Raw genomic sequence first — 7,944 nt, 5'->3', positions numbered from 1 at the left:
ATGCTGACCGAGTTTCGTGGCATTTCTTTGAATTCTCTAGGAGAAGTACTTTAAATTCCATTGCATGCGTTTTACAAACAACCGTAAATAGCCGACTTCCTGTTGGGCTGGGGTAAAAAGTAAGAGCATGAAGTATATATGAACCGATGAGATCTATATGTGTACCGAGTTTCATATTATTACATGCAAGCGTGTTTGATTTATGGACCAAGTTTTCGGACCCCGTTCCAGGGGGCGCTGTCGAGCCCCCCTGCCACGCCCGGGTACCATCTTCAGCCCTGCCCTGATGGCCGCGGGTTCTGACCTGTGTGCAAAGTTTCAAGAGTTTTCATGCACGTTAAGAGCCCCAAAAGTGCCCGAATAGTCGTTAGAATAATAATAATAAATATAGCTGCGAGCAGCGATTACGGGCCCAAGCCGGTGGCACCGCAACCCCGGTGCCTTTAGTTACCTAAAGGCACCGGGGTGGCGGTACCGCCGGCTTTGGCCCTTCATCGCTGCTCGCAGCTATATATATATATATATATATATATATATATAAAAAGCCGGTGGCACCGCCACCCTGGTGCCTTTAGGGTTATTGTGCACGACGTGACACAAAATATCTGCTGGCTATCTGCCGAACGGCTCTGGTAGTTCCGCTTCAGCACTGATGATGTTGTAGAAATAGTGCGCTCTGGTTGGTCTGGATTATTCGGGATTTTTTATTTTATACAGAAATAAGTTATTTATAATTCAGATGAGAATAAAGTTAGTGTTGATTAAAATGAAGGAAAACAAATATATTGATCTGAAATATAGCACATTAATTTTAAATTTATTTAGGTTCAATTACCAAACATACAATCTTAATTTAATTTAAAGCAAACAATACATTTAAAAGATATGGGTTGTATGCACTTTTTTTTAATAAAAAAAGATATATATCCAAAAAACAAGGCCTTAAAGGGTTAAACTCTTGTCACTGTAACAGACACAATCTCTCTCTCTCTCTCACACACACACACACACACACACACACACACACACACACACACACACACACACACACACACACGTCAAGTCACTTCCATTTTAGATGCAATATTGAATAAGCAGAAAATCCGAATTTTCTGCTCTGAAAATATAAATAAGCATAAAAATTGAATAAGCACTTTTAATATTCTAAACAGAATAAGCACTAGTCGCTAATGAATAAGTACTAGTACTTAATGGAATAGATACTAGTATCTAAAAAATAAGTACAAGTAGCATGAAAATAGAGACTAGTAGGTTAAAATGATAAAATGTTAAAACGGCTTGCCATATTGGCTCAGAGAGAGAGAGAGAAAATGACCTTTTAGATACTAGTACCTTTTAATAGATACTAGTATTTATTCAATAAATACTAGTACTAAGTCATTAGATACTAGTACCTATTAAATAGATACCAGTACTTATTCATTAGCTACTAATACGTATTCAAAAGAATATCTAAAGAATAAGCACTAGTATCTAAAGAATAGGCACTAGTACTAAAGAATAAGCACTAGTCGCTAATGAATAAGTACTAGTACTTAATGGAATAGATACTAGTATCTAAAAAATAAGTACTAGAAGCATGAAAATAGAGACTAGTAGGTTAAAATGATTAAATGTTAAAACGGCTTGCCATATTGGCTCAGAGAGAGAGAGAGAGAGAAAATGACCATATTCAAACCAAAATATCTGACTTCCTCTTGGTCTGAGCTAATGACAGTTAATGAAAAAAGTTGTCCGGCTTGATCTGAACAATATGCGTACCGAGTTTTATGATTGTAGGTAAAACTATAAAACTACCCCCCCCCACTTTTGTCAAAAGGTGGCGCTACTGAGTCCCTGCACCACGCCCATTTCTGAAACTTTGCAAATGTCTACTGGCTAATAAATGTGATCTGTCTGTCGAGTTTCATGCAATTTCAAGCAATTTCAGGCATGCTAAGAGTCTCAAAAGCATCCAAAAAGAATTTTAAAGTTTGATGCGTTGCCACGGCAATAGTATCAAAGATATCAATAATCCTTTCACAGGTCTACATCTGCCGTGTATTTACATTATACAGATGAAGTTTGAAGCAAATCGGGTTAAAATAAGAGGGTGATTTCAAAGCATTTTGAAAGTGACACACTTCCTGCTGCCAGTTGGTGGCGCTATAACTTTGACTCACAATAGTCACATCCATGTGATCGGCCTCTTACAACGAACACACTGCTGAAGTTTCATTAAGATCAGCTAATGTATGCTGAAGTTATAACACACTTCCTGTTTCACGTTTCTCGCCATAAATTCGTTTCCCCGCCACGGCCAAACCGTTCGAGATATCAAAAATCCCCTGGCAATTTTTCATCCTCAATGTCTTGACTTCATGCTGACCGAGTTTCGTGGCATTTCTTTGAATTCTCTAGGAGAAGTAATTTAAATTCCATTTCATGCGTTTTACAAACAAACCTAAATAGCCGACTTCCTGTTGGGCTGGGGTAAAAAGTAAGAGCATGAAGTATATATGAACCGATGAGATCTATATGTGTACCGAGTTTCATATTATTACATGCAAGCGTGTTTGATTTATGGACCAAGTTTTCGGACCCCGTTCCAGGGGGCGCTGTCGAGCCCCCCTGCCACGCCCGGGTACCATCTTCAGCCCGGCCCTGATGGCCGCGGGTTCTGACCCGTGTGCAAAGTATCAAGAGTTTTCGAGCACGTTAAGGGCCCCAAAAGTGCCCGAATAGTCGTTAGAATAATAATAATAATAATAATAATAATAATAATCCTTAGGAAAACAATAGGGCCTTCGCCTTTTCAAGGCTTGGGCCCTAATAATGATAATAATAATAATAATAATCCTTAGGAAAACAATAGGGCCTTCGCCTTTTCAAGGCTTGGGCCCTAATAATGATAATCCTTAGGAAAACAATAGGGCCTCCGCCTTTTCAAGGCTTGGGCCCTAATAATAATAATAATAATAATAATAATAATAATAATAATCCTTAGGAAAACAATAGGGCCTTCGCCTTTTCAAGGCTTGGGCCCTAATAATCCTTAGGAAAATAATAGGGCCTTCGCCCTTTCAGGTCTTGGGCCCTAATAAATAATCCTTAGGAAAACAATAGGGCCTTCGCCCTTTCAGGGCTTGGGCCCTAATAAGAAGAAGAATCCTAAGGAAAACAATAGGGCTCTGCGCCCTTTCAGGGCTTGGGCCCTAATAAGGGAAAGATAAGAATGTTTTTATTAAATCACTTTATTCACTTTTTTTTACTTTTTACATTTTGAATATATTTGCATATATTACTGTAACAAGCTTAGAAGCTTAGACATTACATGCATTAGACTACTGGAAATTTTTTTCACGGGGCAAAATAGAAAGTGAAAGCTTTCAGCTAACAGCACCTGGTATTCCCAGGTGGTCTCCCATCCAAGTACTAACCAGGCCCGACCCTGCTTAGCTTCCGAGATCAGACGAGATCGGGCGTGCCCAAGGTGGTATGGCCGTAAGCGAAAACTGCTGCCAAAATTGGGCTATTTAAAAGGTTAGACCATTAGTGATGAAAACTAAGAACAACTTTTGAAAAAAACTCAAACTCTTTCATGCTTTCTGAAGAATCTCAGAGACTTTTTAAGGCTTTTTGAAGAAGCTAAGGGACTTTTATTTTTTTATAAAAAAGCTTAGAGCACCTGGTATTCCCATGCGGTCTCCCATCCAAGTACTAACCAGGCCTTATTTAAAAGGGTATACCATTAGTGAAGAAAACTAAGAAGAACTTTTGAAAAAACTCAAACTCTTTTATGCTTTCTGAAGTGCTTTCTATTTCTTAAGTGCGGTCACCAATTGCCGGACCAGCAAGGGAAGACTCAACTGGTGGTTTAAAAACCCGCTGTCTGCTCAAACACCAGATAGCGCCCTAGGCAGCGCCAGGGCACCTCTGGTAACGATGGAGCAACCCAGATAGCACTCCAGGCCACCGGAAGCGTAATCAAGGTTTGTCCCTGCTACTTGAAAACAAAGAAGATGACCGCTGCTGCTGGCGAACAGCGGTCTTTTGAATCGGCTTTGGCTGTGACTTTGAAGGACTTGGAGGTAAGCTTTTCTGCGTCTCAATTTCTAGGCTACGTGATCACGAATTAAAAGTGAAAGTAAAATATTGCATATTTTTTCTTTCAAGGCATTTGATAATTCATACTCATTAAGTAGACCTAACATGACATGCATTAGAAGATTATTAGTTATTAATAGTTTTAATAGATTATTAGTTTTAATATTAAAACGTTTCAAAATGCACCTGCAGAAAATTTTTCCAGTCATGAATTTTGTCATTGAGGATTTCTGAAAAAAATCTTGTCTCGTCGTGTTCTCGTGAACCCAATCTCGTGTCTCGTCTCGTCTCATGAGATAAGTGTCTCGTCACACCCCTAGGATACACCCTGCAGTACGTTTCCTTCACGGCACTGTGAGGCGTCTGACCAAGTTACTAGGAGTATGGCTGCCTCAAGGCTTTATTATCGAGGGTTTCCCTCCATGACATCTGTGATGCGGCAGGCTGGTTCTCACCTCATACATTTGTTAGATGTTATGACTTGGATCTTGGCTCCACTCCAGGATCTAGGCTGCTTGCTTCTTAGCATGCGCAATTACTTCACACAGAACATTTATTATACAGAGCATTTGCTATTATGGCGTATGGGGTTCCCACGCGCCTCGACGCAGCTCGAGTTCCCTTGAAAGGGAACGTCTCAGGTTACTTATGTAAACCCGGGTTCCCTGAGAGGGAGCGAGAAGCTACGTCGCCCTGACATACTCTCTGCCTGTGATCGACTTGCTTCGGCTTTTCAGAAGCTAGTGCGGTCAGTTTTCAGGTGTGATTTATAGTTTCCTGATCGATGACGTCACCCGCCTTTCACGTCTCGTCTCTCCATTGGACTGATTATACACATGCTTCACGATGCAATCACGCATTCCCACCGCGTCTTGACGTAGCGTCTCGTTCCCTCTCAGGGTTACATACGTAACCTGAGATGTTTTTTTCTTTTACTTTTACTTTTTTTTTAAGCTTACTCAGATCAGTATCCCCAAATATTTGAACAGCTTATGGTCAAAATCAGAATACCCGCGATCCTAGCTAGTTACAACAATGCATTTTATACTTGTATTACCTCAGCGTGTTAAAATGTTTTAGAGTTTATTCTGCCCTTTTTTTTTTCAGACTCACCACATTTAACCCTCTGGGGTCGACAAACTTGCCGGCGTGTAATGCTCGATTTTTTTCACATAGCAGCAAAATAGATGTAGCGTATGGACAATGTCATGATGACTCACTCATTCCAACATACCAAAAACCTTTTAACCTCTTTTAACCACAAATATCGCGACAAAGGGTCTGGGTCCAAATTTTCCCTTTGACACCATTATGGCATGAAAGTGTTCACACAAACAGCAATAAACCAGGATGTGTGAGGTTCAAATTAATTCCTATCTCCTACAACACTCCTCTTCCCGGCGAGAAAGAATTCCGGGGTGGAGATGTAACAAACACACACACACACACACACACACACACACACACACACACACACACACACACACACACACACACACACGCATTCTTTCTTGTAGTGAAACCTAAAATGTGTGTAATTCTGAAAAGTATACAATATATTCATGTATGCCTTTGCTTTTCTGCTTTTGTACCAAGCCTAGTTATGATTTTATAATCATGTAGCCAAACTCTAAGTGCTCATATCAAACTCTAAGAGTATATACCCACCTTTATATATGCAAAACATACATTTCTTGGTACCAAATTAATCCTCTCGGTCTGCTTTAGCTAAAAATATATATTAGGTTATGATAAAATGTATTACACTGTTTTCCATTCTTGATAGTAGAAAGGGGCGAAGTCTGATACCGCCATAAATTATGCAAATGAGCCACCTTGACAAGACAAAGAAATTCTAACCCGCAAAAAGTTTCTGAGTGTGATTGGTCAGTTTGCTCCTGAGGAGGCGTGGACCGTCTTCCTTGAAAAGATGATGGCCCAAACTCCTCGCATCTCTTCTCTTCGTGATCCTTGGACAACTCCACTTCTCTCTTCCTTTGTGTGCGAGTTCTAGCTTTTCTTATTTTCGTTCTAGTTCTTTTCTTTGTTTAAAAAAAAAAAAAAAAAGTTGTACAATATGGCTAAAGAGATGTGTCTTAAATCTATATTTAAACTGGGAGCGTGTGTCTGAGCTAGGGATTGACTGACTTGATTTTTTAAAGTCGACATTTATGTGATGAAAGGCGAGTCGACGTCGACTAGTCACTGATGACGTCATTAATGAACAAATAAGCCTGAACCTTCTTGAGCTGAGACTGGAACGTGGGTTGCCTTGTGCACAGCTATGGCATATGATATGACACAGCACCATTGTTGGGAACGTTACTTTAAAAAGTAATTAGTTATAGTTACTTACTACTTGTTCCAAAAAGTAACTGAGTTAGTAACTGAATTACTCTATAATAAAAGTAACTCGTTACCAGGGAAAGTAACTATTTGCGTTACTGTTAAAAAAAAGTTGCTATATCGTCCCCTTGGAATTATAAGGTTCTATCTGACATTTTTGTCAAAATTGAGTTATTCACATATTCTTATTCTGTGACAACTTATTTACATTATGTGATGTGTTTTTTTTAAGTTGTGTACATTGTGGGACTTTTTATTGAAAAAACAAAAAGGTTCTATCTACAAAATCGAACTCTAACTTGGCTCTATAAGGTTCTATCTGCGTGAGCCAATCAGCACTTCGAATGCACAGAAGAGGACCAATCAGAATCAACTTTATATGTCATGTCGCCGGCTTTTTCCTTGAAGACAAAAAGAAACCCCTATAAAGGCAGAATGCTATACATTTACAGTAAATTAAATATTCACTAAATTGTGTAGTGTTATGAAGTGGCTTCAATTTGGCCATTTTCTTTATAGTGTATTGGTTATTATTATTAATTATGAATGAGGTTATTATTAATAACTATTATTATTATAGTTATTATTATCTGAATTATACAAATATGCAGTGAGTAAATTGAATATTTAAAAAAAAACATTTAACATACAAGTGTGTGTGTGTGCGCGAGTGTGTGAAAGTGTGTGTGTGTGTGTGTGTGAGTGTGTGAAAGTGTGTGTGTGTGTGTGTGTGAGTGTGTGTGTGTGTGTGTGCGAGTGTGTGTGTGTGTGTGTGTGTGTGTGTGTGTGCGAGTGTGTGTGTGTGTGTGTGTGCGAGTGTGCGAGTGTGTGCGAGTGTGTGCGTGTGTGTGTGAAAGTGTGTTGGTGTGTGTGTGTGTAAGTGTGTTGGTGTGTGTGTGTGTGTGTGTGTGTGTGTGTGTGTGTGTGTGTGTGTGTGTGTGTGTGTGTGTGTGTGTGTGTGTGTGTGTGTGATTAAAAAAATAGTCTGACATTTTTTGTGATCATATAGTCAGTGAAGTCAAGCAAGAACGGGTCAAGTAAACAACCTGTACTTCCAAGTGTTTTGTTCACAACAAAGGTAAACTTTTAAACAACAAAAAAGTGTGTTTAGCTCTGTAGTCTTATTCTTAATTAAATAAATCAAACTCCCAATGTCAGACAAATGGTCTGGTAGACATTCTGTAAGCTACTTCAAGTATTTTCTTCAAAAATAAACAGTTAAATAATATAAAGTGTGTTTGCAGTAACTGTGGCAAATTAAAATATAGCTGCATGCAGCCATTACCGGGGCCAAGCGCAAAGACGACAATATAGCCAACATGGCTGTGAGTGTCAGACCAACTGCAGCCAGGAGCAATTAAAGACATTTAAAGATGATTTTTGGCATAATGGTTGAAAAATCATATATAAAGTAACTTTTAAGATGATTTAAAGGTTTATCACTTTCGACAAATAGGTGGCGCAGTTACGAAATCGATGTGATGTGGTCAG

At 39.1% G+C, this 7,944-nt stretch overlaps 1 non-coding gene across 1 annotated transcript; it reads right to left on the bottom strand.

The window, feature by feature from the left end:
* Positions 1-3,391: 3,391 nt before the first annotated feature.
* LOC143697161 (5S ribosomal RNA) lies at positions 3,392-3,510 on the bottom strand. The gene has a single exon (XR_013186201.1). It is a non-coding gene; the product is annotated as a 5S ribosomal RNA (ribosomal RNA).
* Between the last annotated feature and the right edge of the window lie 4,434 nt (positions 3,511-7,944).

Source organism: Siphateles boraxobius, unplaced genomic scaffold (genome assembly GCF_051911475.1).
Source record: "Siphateles boraxobius isolate OS27281-9 unplaced genomic scaffold, OSU_SipBor_1 31, whole genome shotgun sequence".
Lineage (NCBI taxonomy): Eukaryota > Metazoa > Chordata > Actinopteri > Cypriniformes > Leuciscidae > Siphateles > Siphateles boraxobius.
This window is presented reverse-complemented; position numbering and strand designations above follow the sequence as displayed.